The sequence below is a fragment of the Petromyzon marinus genome, chromosome 60 (assembly GCF_048934315.1).
Source record: "Petromyzon marinus isolate PM22_M1 ecotype Great Lakes invasive population chromosome 60, UKy_Petmar_22M1.pri1.0, whole genome shotgun sequence".
NCBI lineage: Eukaryota > Metazoa > Chordata > Hyperoartia > Petromyzontiformes > Petromyzontidae > Petromyzon > Petromyzon marinus.
The window spans coordinates 8,015,983-8,028,977 of NC_133726.1; positions in this window are offsets into that span (position 1 = coordinate 8,015,983).

Consider the following 12,995-nt stretch of genomic DNA (forward strand, 5'->3'; position numbering starts at 1 on the left):
TATCACGTTCTTCCGATGATTGCTGAGGCAGAATCCATCTTCTCGGTTGAAATTGTCTCTGTGTTTGTATATGTGGATGGCCTCATGAACGAATCTCTCATGGTAGCCGGATGGCTTGCAGAGAACCTCCGTCTTGGAGAAGTCAACGTGATGTGAGCCCACTGAATTTTAATAATGGTCTGCCACGGCTGAGATGTTGGTCCTACCGTGTTTCCCGTCTGCTTTGTGTTCACGGATGCGGTCCGAGACTTGTCGTTTGGTTTCTCCAATGTAACTGTTACCACAGAGGCAACTTAGTTTGTAGACGTCAGGGTACTGTATGTCTGGAATCACATCTTTTAAGACGGGACCAGATCACGGATTTTATGTACTGTGTTGAATGATCTTGTGTTTATTCAGGATTTTGGAGATTTTTTGTGACCCCTGCAATGTAGGGTAAGGTGATAGTTTTGAATGGCTCCTCAAGAGGATTCTTCTTCATGGTTGGAGTGATGGCTTTGTGGATTGTGTAGTCGGAGTAACCATTAGCCTTGAGAGCTTGGTGTACGTGCTTGAGTTCACTGGCAATGTGTTCCTGGTTGGAGATGCATTGGGTTCTATCGTGTAGAGTCTTGATGAGGGAATTCTTCTGGGATGGATGGTCGTGGGAATCCGATTTTAGGTAAGCATCCGTATGGGTAGCTCTCCTGTAGACAGAGTGGCTCATTGAACCATCAGGTATCTTTTTTATTAGGACATAAATAAAAGGTAGCTTGCCATCTTTTTCGACTTCCATGGTAAATCTGATGGCTGGGTGTATGGAATTAATGTGGTCGAGGAATTGATCTAAAGCAGGCTGGCCATGTGGCCAAATGACAAAAGTGTCATCCACGTACCTCTTCCATAAGGTCGGGCGTAGAGTGGCAGTCTGGATGGCGTCAGTCTCAAATTTCTCCATGAAAACGTTGGCTGCAACCGGAGATAGGGGGGAGCCCATTGGGGTGCCCTCAGTTTATTTGTAGAAAGTTCAATTCCAGGTGAAGTATGTATTGGTTAAGCAGTGTCTCACCATGGGGGGTACCCCCATGGTGTCAGGTACAGGCACTTTGGTGAATAAGGAAACCACATCAAAACTGTCAAGCAGGTCGTCTGGGGACAGGGAAATACCCTTGATTTTCGATACCAGGTGAGTAGAGTATAGTAACGCAGAGATGGTTTTTCCAGTGAATGGCCGCAGGATTTCAGACAATAAACGAGCCAGTTTGTAGGTTGGGGAGTTGATAGTAGAGACGATGGGACGAAGGGGTGTATCCTCTTTATTCATCTTTGGTAAATCATATAATCTTGGTGGCCTGGCTGCAGAAGGTTTAAACGAGAGCTGTTTGGTTTGATCAATTAATGCGGTTGAATCAGAAATGATTTTGTTGGTTTTTATGATGAGGCTGTTGGTGGGGTATAGCTGCCATTGTTGAGTAGTTCTGGAATTTTGTTGTTATATTCTATTTTATCCATGATGACAGTGGCATTGCCCTTGCTGGCTGAGAGGATGACAATGTCATCCCTCTTTTTTTCATTTAGATAATTCAAAACGCTCATATTTGCTAATGTTGCTAACATTAGATGCCAGTTAAGATGCCAGCTAGCAACATTAGCAATAATATATAGTCAGTTAAGACTGTACCTGGTTAATGACGTCCTTCCAATGATTACTCAGTTTGTACCCATCCTCTTGGTTGAAGTTGTGTCTGTGTTTATATATCTGGATGGCTTCATGAACAAATCTCTGAAGGTAGCCAGTAGGTTTGCAGAGTACCTCCGTCTTGAAAAAATACATTTCGTGTGAGCCCAGAGCATTAAATCAATAATCGGCAACGGCAGAGGTATTGTTCCTACCGTGTTTCAAATCTGCCTTGTGTTCACGAACACGGTCCGAGACATGTCGTGTTGTTTCCCCAATGTCACTGCTTTCTTTAGTAGTTACATTGGGGAAACGAAAGTGGCTATGTTAATGTGAGACATGTCGTTTCGTTTCCCCAATGTAACGACTCAAAGCAGTAACATGTTAATTTCTCACATTAACATCACTTTCCCCGCCCATTTCTTTATGACCCTTGGGCTACTCCCATTTCAAACCTTTTAAAACAGTCTGTCTCAGCAGCAGACCATGCTTTCCCACCTAATGACGGACGCTTGTTTTGCGCCCGAAATGTCGTGATTTATTTTATTTTATACCTACGTGACTAAACCGAAAGAACCAAAGAGTATGTCCAGGTTGTTTAAAAACTCACTTAAAATAGATTTTAAGAAATCTTCGCCATTACGGTATTGTACATTTTAAGTAGACATCCCCAGCGAGCACCAGCGATGATGTTTACGCCAAGTCGTGAGGGCTCAATACAATATCACAGAGAAGTAAGTTCACCAGGTTGGCCTTCGGGGGGAATGGCGCCCCGTGCGAACTTTGCATTGGTTTCCTCCAATTCCACTCGTGTTATGTTCTGTGAGAGAGGGAATTGGAGCATGCCTGTGCATGTTTGGAAATGTGATAAGAATTCTAGATTTGAAACGTTCGTGACTGCAAGGATTCATACTCTTTGGTTTTTTCGGTAAAGTCACGTAGGTAAAATAAAATAAATGAAAACAACTAAATTATATCACGACGTTTCGGAGGCAACACAAGCTTCCGTCTTCAGGTGGAACAGTCACAGCAAAATAACTGTATCAAGTGAAGAGCTCTGAGATACCCGAGATTATATACAGGTTAAGGGGGGGGGAGGAGCCAGGAAGGGACGTGGGTGGGGGGGGAGGGCTAAGTTAAGGGGGGGGGGGAGGAGCCAGGAAGGGGCGTGGGTGGGGGAGAGGGCTAAGTTAAGGGGGGGGAGGAGCCAGGAAGGGACGTGGGTGGGGAGGGGGAGGGGCTAAGTTAAGCCGCCTTTTGTTATACTGCAGGGGGTTCGGGGGAAGCGATGGCGCGCTGAAAGCAAGCGAGTACAACCCACTGGAAGAAATGGAAATGGCTGTACAATTATAAGGCAGCTAAAGTTTGACTTGGTTGATGTCATCTTTACAATTGTTGCTCAATTTAAAGTACATTTCCTTCCTGGGCCAGGCCACCTACTACGGACGCTTTTGTAGGAAAAGTTTAGAGAGGTCGCCCCCCCCTATGGCCACTGACCCTTACGCGTCTAAAAAAAACCTGAGTTTTCAACGAACACCAGAATGCTGGTCTGCCTCCAGAGGGGTTCAAAAGCTGAATGACTAAAGCACCGATCTTGGCCCACCCCGACTTCAACCGGGAGTTCTTCCTCGACACAGGGAGCCAAGAGCGGGTCATCACCAAAGCCAGGCACACCTCAAGGGGGCAACGCTGAACTACTCCATGACCCGATGAGAGTTGGTCACCATCGGGTTTGGCTGCCGACAGTTGTGGTCGTAAATCGATGGTAGGACACGTCACATATGAAACTGATCGTCAAGTGCTGTGGCTCTTATTCTGCTTCAACGAGCCCCGGAAGAGGCATTGCCTAGCTGGGGAGTGGGCTTGGACTAAACCAGGAGTGGGAAGACATGCACGCTGGAGTTTACATGGCGCGAGGTGACTACGCATTTAATAAAGGAGGCATGGCTTTTATTTTTCGGATTTGTTGCATTATATCCTCCACCCCCCCCCCCCCCCCCCATGCTACACACAATCTTTGCCTCCGCAGTGCGGAGGTGACGGACCCAACCTTCCCCTATGGGTCCCCCTGTATGAAAACGTGATAACCCTGGTTCGATGTGCATTTTGTTCCTCTTGTATACCTGGCACCGCACATGTCCGAACCACTTCACAAGGATGGATGCATGTCAGTGGTTGCTAGGAGTGACATCATCACTCCCGCTACCACCAGCCAATCAGCTGCCAGAAATAAGACCCCAATGTAACGTGGCTGCCGTTGTTGCATCAAGTTCCCGAGCAACGCCCTGGCTGTGGTTGAGGTATTCTGTACGTTCTAGCTATTTATCTTTTTTTTTAAGTCACGCGTGATTTGCGTTTGCATTTATTCGCGTGAGTGTGTGTATGTAATTGTTCAATTGTGTAATTTTGCGTAGGAATTCTGTGCCTGTGTTTTTGTGCGAGTGCATTTTCATTTGTTTGGGTGTGTCTATCTCGTGCCATGTCGGCCTTAATAGGTGCTGGCACAATAACATCATTGAAATCAAGTTTGATAACATATTTTCCTTGGGAATGCTTATTTTATATCTGTATTTAATGGACAATGACTTTTTGAGGTTTTGAGATTTTATTCAGTTTACTTTTATCGTAAAATCACGATGGAATGCTCTGCACAAAGAACGGTACTTGTTCGAAAATTATCCATAAAAGGTATAGAGACACATTGAGGCCTGGGTAAATACTCGGAAGACGAGTTGGCTTTATTGTTTAAACGGATTACAAGTCCACAGAAGGCACTCGCAGCAAGACAGCCGGGCATGCAAAACTGCGATATTTAATGTAAAATTTATTATCATGAAGAAATTAAATAGCCTAAAGTTGAAAATAATACCGCACAATAACAGAAACATGTATATCTATTTATTGACACCAACCTCATGGCTGAGTGTGTGTGAGTTGGTGTGTCCGTGCGATTTCCCAGTGCGCAAATTTCGGCTACTAAAAACGCCGAGGCCTGCATAGCTCTGAGGCGACGCCTGAGGGCTCCACTTCCATCCCACCCGTGCACCAGCACCATGATACGAATTGACACCAACGATGCATAGTGTTCACTAATTAAGGGTGAGCCTTGCGCTCACAACGCACACATCCAGGTTGTGACTTTGAATGTCAATCACTTGTGATTCGTGCAAATTGTACGCACGTGATATTTAAACAAAACATAAAAAAAAAAATACTTTCCCAGGTAAGGCCCCACTGAGATTATGCAGATTTTTTTTCAGAAGCGACCTGCCCACAAATGATAGCTCATAGAAATGGCTTATCATGTGGAAAATGTATAACAACCAAATGTTTCAAAATGTAGTGGGAAAACCCAGAGCACCTGGCGAAAAAGCCACACCACCATGGGGAGAACATGCAAGGTCCAAATATACAGTAGGCATCAGGATCGGGACCGAACTTACGACCTCCTGTATACCAGGCGAGGTAGTAAACATCTCGCCACTGTGGCTAATTTGACAAACAGTGTGGAGACGACTTCAACGCATTTGTCCTGGGAAGATTTTCTTTAGTAAGGAGCCCGTTGCTCAAACTCGGACAGTCAGAGACCCCCACTGCAACAGCTCCGAGTCTCCGACGCATCTCCCTTTTATACGGTTCGTGGCCACGCCCCCTTTCCCGCACCTTCTCGCTGCTTCTCGATCGCTCGCTCTACCAGCAGACTCCACTGTCCTCTTCCATCCCCTAGCCACGCTCCTATTCTCGATCATTCCCGTAGCCAACAGTCCAATCGTACTGCAGGCTGACTCCCCTGTCATTACCTCCCTTGGCCACTAGTCCATTCACACCGTAGGTTGACTCTCTTGTCATTACAAAAGTACAAACAAGGTTGAACAAAGAAGAAATGCAAACGAAACAAAAAGAAATCAATTATTGAATCGAATTTTGACCCCTAGTCGTGAAAATTCATAAAATCGCTGAGAGAAGGACGATGGTGAGGTGTTGAGTGCAGGAGCCGTGTGATAGACCACCCCCCCCCCCCCAAAAAAAAACCCACCACGACCCCTCTCCTCCATCTCCCCTCACGATGGCGTGGAGGAGGCCACGATGGCATGGAGGAGGCCACGATGGCGTGGAGGATGCCGTGATGGCGTGGAGGAGGCCACAATGGCGGGAAGGAGGCCACGATGGCGTGGAGGAGGCCACGATGGCAGGGAGGAGGCCACGATGGCGTGGAGGAGGCCACGATGGCGGGGAGGAGGCCACAATGGCAGGGAGGAGGCCGCGATGGCGTGGAGGATGCCGTGATACACTCACTCATCTTACACTGACTCACTCACACATCATACACTGACTCACTCATAATATGCTGACTCACTCACACATTATACACTCACTCACACTACCACTGACTCACACATCATACACTGACTCACTTATCATACGTTGACTCACACATCATACACTTACTACCATTGACTCACTCACACATCATACACGGGGAGTGTCATGCTTACAGATATGCCTGCAAGTTTGTTCGTACATGTTATGTATATCGGTTATTGTTAAATTTGAATCAAAGTTCCAATGATTACTGTTGTTACATTGTATTTTATAGCTTTATTTTGGTGATTTCTAAAACATATGGTTAAGCCATGTTTCTTGCGGAAGTGCGAAGTTGGCCTGATAACTTGAATCTAAATTGACTTATGGTTGTTATTGTTTGACTTGCATCACACTGGGATTTTTGCACACAGTTTTGAAATACGGTGTTTTTTTTTTTCTGGAAGATTTGCTGGTTTATCCAGGATGTCTATGTTGTGCGTCGTCGCTTTAAGATGTTCTCTGTTCATATTTTGTTTGTTGCGGTTGCACCCGACTCAAGAGCCGCATGGCTCACAGGGCTATACCTAATAAATGAAACTTGAAACTAGACTCATGATATGCCTCCTGGCTTTTGCGAGGTTTCAAAAGACCAAGTGGATCCGACCGCAACGCCTCACTCACTTGATACGGTTTCATTTCCCTAGGGGCGCCCTTACATGGTGACGATGTCAATCAAGCCCAAGTGCCATCACTAGTGTGTGCCATGATATAATTTTTTTATCAAACAACACGAGAACAAATGTTTCGTGACAGTTATCGCGATATCAATTTGCAGTCATTTTGTCATTGTATTCAGATGTTTAGTTTATTGTTTTTGCTCTTCGCTGCTCCAATCATTACAACCTTATAATCTATATTGCTTATAACGCACAGCACACTACGAATAATTATGTATGTTGAACTTCTTTCGCACCGTACGTAGCCAACCACTCTAATCAGAGGTGCAGGGGAAAGACAAGAAAGTAAACACAAAGAGCAGTTCTAAAGAAATTAGTTTTCAATTTAGTATCGTGGTGTAGTGTATAGTAGTGTATTGTAGTATAGTATATTTTGTAATAATAATGTAGTGTGTCCGAGTGTAGTGTATAGTTGTGTAGCGTGTACTGTAGTCTATAGTGTACTTTGTTGTGTATACTGTAGTGTATAGTGTCATGTATGTTAAAGGTCTTTCAACCGAGAAGATGGATTCAAATTGAGCAATCATTGGAAGGATGTTATTAACCAGGTAAAATCTTAATGGCGTTATATTTTATATTCATATCCGCATCTCCATTTTCTTCAGCCTTCTACCCCCCAGGCCCGCTCATTGCCCAGCTCCGGCATTTTGTCGCTCTAGCAGCGTCAATTGCTCAGTCGGCAAATCGCCACTCCCCCACCTTCTTCATCTCTCCTCCCTGGCTCCTCCCCCCCTCTCACCTTATATAATCTCTTGTCACAAGCAGCTCTTTTGCCCACTACAGCAATTTGTTTCTTGCTGTGGCTGTCCCACCTGATGACGGACGCTTGTGTTGCTTCCGAAACGTCGTGATTTAATTTTTATTTTATTTTATTTTATACCTACGTGACTTTACCGAAAAAACCAAAGATTATACTACGCTACTATACACTCCACTACTATACACTCCACATTGGGCTGTATGGAGGCCTGTCGTTAAGTGATTAGTCATTAACAGGGGTGGTCGTTGAGGGGTATTTCCTCAGTGGATTACCCCTCGTTCATCCCAAGACCCCCTAATCTCTCCCCATTCTAACCACTACCGTTACTGTTCTTCTTTCATATTATCTCTCCATGGCGACCACTCATTCCCCGTCCATCCAATGGATTCATCGTCATTTGCTCTCGTGTAAAAAAGATTTGACTTAATTCACGCGTCACCGGTCCGCCCATCACTTCCTCTCGTCTTATTGTATTCACCTCGTCTTCACCATTACGTTCAAACATACCGTTGTTGATGCTCCGTAGATGCGCCTTACTCAAGGCGCTATGTAAATTACGACAAGACGAGATGGCTGTTACTCTGTCTTCATTCGTGACCATCTGCCAACGTCCCTTCTATTGCAATGTTCTGCCTAGGCTCATTAAACGTCGCCACCACCCGACACGGCCACCTAGTGAGGTTTGTCACGTCAACAAAACGTGTCCAATTAGTTACTAGTTGAGCAGTCACCGGTTGTGTGTTGGGAGAGTAAACCCACCACAACATTTACATATCGATTACCGTGACGTCTCGCCGGTAATTACAACAACAACAACCAGCATCATCAGGTGATGGCCACAGAGTCGCGGATAAATCCTCCTCCTGTTTCGGTCTTCAGTGGAGCGGTAAAATGTGATGTCGTCACCTGTGAGCCAATCAGGTGCGAGGACCAGAGGTATGAGTGGGGAGTGTTAATGTGTTCATATAACTTACAATGGGCATCTGTTTTTGGGTTTGGTTATTTACACGGTTATGAGATAAATGCGCAGCACTGCCATTTCTTTGTCACGCCACTGCTGAGCGGACGGGCCTCCACCAGAGGGAGCTCTCTATAGAGCCGCTATTGAGGGTACTTGGCCTACTCTTCCACGCGGGCCAGACGTATTAAACGTAGGCGAGAGTACCCGCACTTTAGCCCCCCACCACATGAAACCCGGTCGATCGACTAACTGCGGTGTGCGCATTTCATACCCCTTGGGTGGATGGAGGCACCGGAGGATTCAAGAAACTCGCTTCAACTGAGATCAAATCGGCGACCTCTGGGTCAGTCGCAAGTCTGGCGCGGTAATCGATTCCACCGCGGCAGCGTTCCATGCAGTTAGTGAAGGTGCCATTGCGTAACCAGGCATCAAAAGTGCGTGAATTCAAAGCCTTTTGTTATCGTCAAGCGTCTACTCTTTTGTTAATGGCACCACTCTACGTTGTATAGTTTCGACATAGTTGCAACAGTGATTTGTAATAAGAAGTGGCGAGTGGGTGGCTTTGATGTCGGCGTGGAGCTGGCACGATCTGAGATCTGGAGTTCACATACAGGCTGGTGGCATGTACTTGAGGTTTAACCAGGTTCTCAAGGGCAGGGAGTTTATGGTTTCTGTCTATCTGCACACAAAAACAAACAAATCGCATTAACCTTAACTATTCTATTAATTTGGCTAAACTCCAGCTAGCAAATTAAATGTCAGCGTTACTGTCACGCACCGAGCATCACACGGTACTCTTGAGTGACTGCGCAGGAGGGATAGAGCTGCCCCCTACTGAGTGAAACAGAGGTCACTTTCAGGGATCTCAGAGGTGGCTCAGTGATATATGCTTCCACGAGCCATTCTTTCTTTAACACGCAACATATACGAATGGGCACTTCCTATCGTGAAAATATACCGACGACAACTTTGAAAATCGATGATTAGCATTGTAATCTCTCTATGACATGGTACTTTAAGAAGACTTTAGCGGTAGCTGGCTGTGGATTCCATGTTACTAACACCACAAAACCTCAAATCTATGTTTGTTGAACTTCTTTTGCACCGTACGTAGCCAACCGTGGTAATCGGAGGGGTGCGGTGGAATGCCAACAAAATTGAACGCAAAAAATCCGTTCCAAATAAATGAGTTTTCAATGTAGATTTCAATGAACATATGCAATTATTGGTTTCAACCGGAGGTTAGAAAGTGTTGAAAATGTCGTTCCTACGGCAATAAATGTCAGTACACGTACATAAATTGGCATGCGTTTTATTAGCACGGGTTGTATTTTGTATAAGAGTAGAAATGATCAGCAAATAGCTAAAGCCACAAACTCCACGCAATCAAAAGGAGATGAATCGTCTAAAAATGGAGCATCGTTTATTAGTTGTTCGCTTATGAAGCCGCCTATTAATATCGCCTGGCACAAATAAAAGCGCGTTGTTTATATATCCCTCAAATTAAGAGATTCAGACATTCCACGTTGGGATCCAACGTTGAATATCCACAGTTATACTCCTAGGTAGATTGTTGACTTGCATTAGGCAAAGAGTGAACATTTATTAAAAAAAGAAATGGTTTCACATTTCCACACAGCTCTCTAATTGACATGCTAATTACTCCACGCCAGCGGACCCACCTCTCTCTCTGCACCCCCCCCCTCTCTCTATATTTAAGGCCTCGACACAGGCGTTGGGTCTCTGTGTGTCTATGTTGTGTGTCTCTTTCTGTGTGTCTCTGTGTTGTCTCTCTCTGCTAGTGTGTCTGTCTGTGTGTCTCCGTGTCTGTGATTTTGTCTCTCTATAAGTTCACTAGGTTTATATTCTTAGTTTTTTCGGTAAAGTCACGTTGAAGAGAAACAACAAAATAATAAAATATATATAAAACAATAAAAAATTCTCACGACGTTTCGACCATAACTCAAACGGTCACACACCTGAAGATGACCGTTTGAGTTATGGTCGAAACGTCGTGAGAATTTTTTATTGTTTTATATATATTTTATTATTTTGTTGTTTCTCTTCAACGTGACTTTACCGATAAAACTAAGAATATGAATTACTGCAGTCAGGAAAGCTTTAAATCAAAATTCACTAGGTTTGTTCTATACCTCATGACGATTGCTTGTGTTGCAATCGAAACGGCGTATTCTATTATTTAATTTATTTTCTTTCCACGTGACTTTACCAAAAGAACCAAAGAGTAATTCCTGCAGTCACGAAAGCTTCAAATCAAGTTTGGTGTCACATATTTCCTCATCTCGCTCGCTGAGAGACATTTAACAGGGAGCATGCTAGACACGGTGGGGTTTTCCCATGACCGTACCGTGTCAACACACGCGGTTTTACCCCGAATTCTTTTGATCAGGAAAATTGAGTTTTCAGGTCCACACGGCGTACAGTCGTTTCAAAAACGGGCGAAAAAAATCCAAATGTTTTTACTTTGTGTTTCTCCCTTGTGATGGGACTTTGTAGGATGAGCTTTAAGATTTATAAGGGCACGGGGTGACCAACAAGGTCTGAATTGGTCTGTAATAAGCTAGGCGCTGATAAAGGGTTGACAGGTATGCATTACGCAGTTTGGCAGAATACGGTGCAGGTTTAGCTAAAAGGGGTTTTCAATCTTCCACGTGGATTGTTGAGCTGATTAAAAGCAAAGTGCGGATGAGGATTCAACAGTTAAGGGGACGTATCTCCCTCTTCTGACAGAAAGCGGTAACTGTTTTTTTTCTATCATTGAACAAAAATTTTTCATCAAGTTTTGTCTGTCTTCAAAGCAAAAATAAGCGTGGATTTTCGATTAACTTTGAAGTGAGGAAGCACGTGGCCATTAACAGAAACGGTGCTGGATTTCGATTGGCTAACTAACCACGAGGTCAATTGCCAAGGCTTGTCAGGCCTATTTACCTGGAGAGGATTAGTTCGACTCTTTTGAGGCAGAGTAGCATCTCCTCAATCTAACCACAGGAGGACGTCTGCTGCCTCTCTCTTTCGGCAAGTGGCTCTTCATTGCAAGGCCCACGCGGGGCCAACCGGTGGCCCCTGGTGGCCTTTAGTGCGGCCCCTGACGTGCGGCCCCCACCACAGTACAAGAATGTGAACCCCCCCTTCCCCATCATCTTGATCGTGCTGCTGTCAAACCCCCCAATGGTTTCAAATGTGTGGCGGCACCCTTACACTGACGATGTCTTATCAGCGTAAGTGATACCCCCCCACCACCCTCCTGAAAATTCGTCAAGAGCAGTGACCTTAAGGGATTCACAGATACTGGGCTAAGGCCAGGAATAAGTTGACCAATGCTGTACGGGGCATACTATTGAGGCATTCAAATATGTAGACATGGCAAATTAATTAAAGAAATAGTGCAGCATGTATAATGTAACGAATATATCAGTTGGACTGTAACGTGAGATAAAAGTGTTACTTGAGATATAAGGGTATTGTAGGAATATGCAAGGATCTCTGCTCTTAAGTACAACATGTGAATATAGAGTAGAACAAGTGAATGTAGAGTAATTGTAGGATTAATTTGTTTTTGTTTATAATAGCGCCCTCCTTTCACGTCACATCTCATCTCAACACATTCGACAGGGCAGCCCCAGTAGCAGCTGGCCCTGTTGGCACAAGCTGACCCGGTACCTGGCCTGCAAACGGGCATTAGTCTGCCAGTTTGGGGCCGATTGCTTACGTTTAATCCCAATGGAGTAAGTTGCAGATTAGTTTCATGATAAGAAAATGTGGATCTTAAAACTGGCACCCAATGGCCTAGTCTTGTGAATGATGATGTAAGGGGATCTGGAACGTCCACTCCAAAGCTGATGGCGCATATGATGATTCTTATAATTATCTCACCCTCAGTATTAATCAGGGGTGGCCGCTGCATTCGAACCGTGGACATCTGAATGAGGTGGAGAGCGTGCTACCGCTAGGCCATATCATCCCCCCCCCCCGAATGACAAGGGGAGAGAGAGCATTGACGTAACCTTGTCATCGCAGCTGGATCGTGTGGGCAACATTTCATTACCTGGGCACTGGGCCCAGGTAATGAAATGGGGCACCCTGTCCAGTTCCTCCCCTCTTCATGACCTGCCGCCTGAGCGATCCTCTCCTGTGTGGGCCCTGGTGCAGTTGCACTTCCTGCAGAATCGATGGCTACGCCACTGACCCCCTTCGCCCCCTTTGTGGGCCAAATTTGGGATTTGTTTTTTATTTTTGTGGGAGATCTGAAACCGCTGAAAGTAGTGTTCTTAAAATGAACCTTATGGCGGTACCCCGGGGTACCATAGCACCCCGGCTCTCGCATAATGTCCGTGAAGCAGTCACTTTTAGCCTGTTGATGGTCGGCGATGCGGCAATCGACTCATCTCGACGAGCTGACACGATGCACTATTGAAAGTAAAAAATTTCGATAAGGATTTTTTATGCTGATGTTTAGCGTTTCGACATTGCGGAGAAGCATTGATTTCGGATTGATTGGTACCCCAGTCGCGGAGTGAAGTGCACCCTGGAAAAAAATAGTGTCCCAGAAATAAA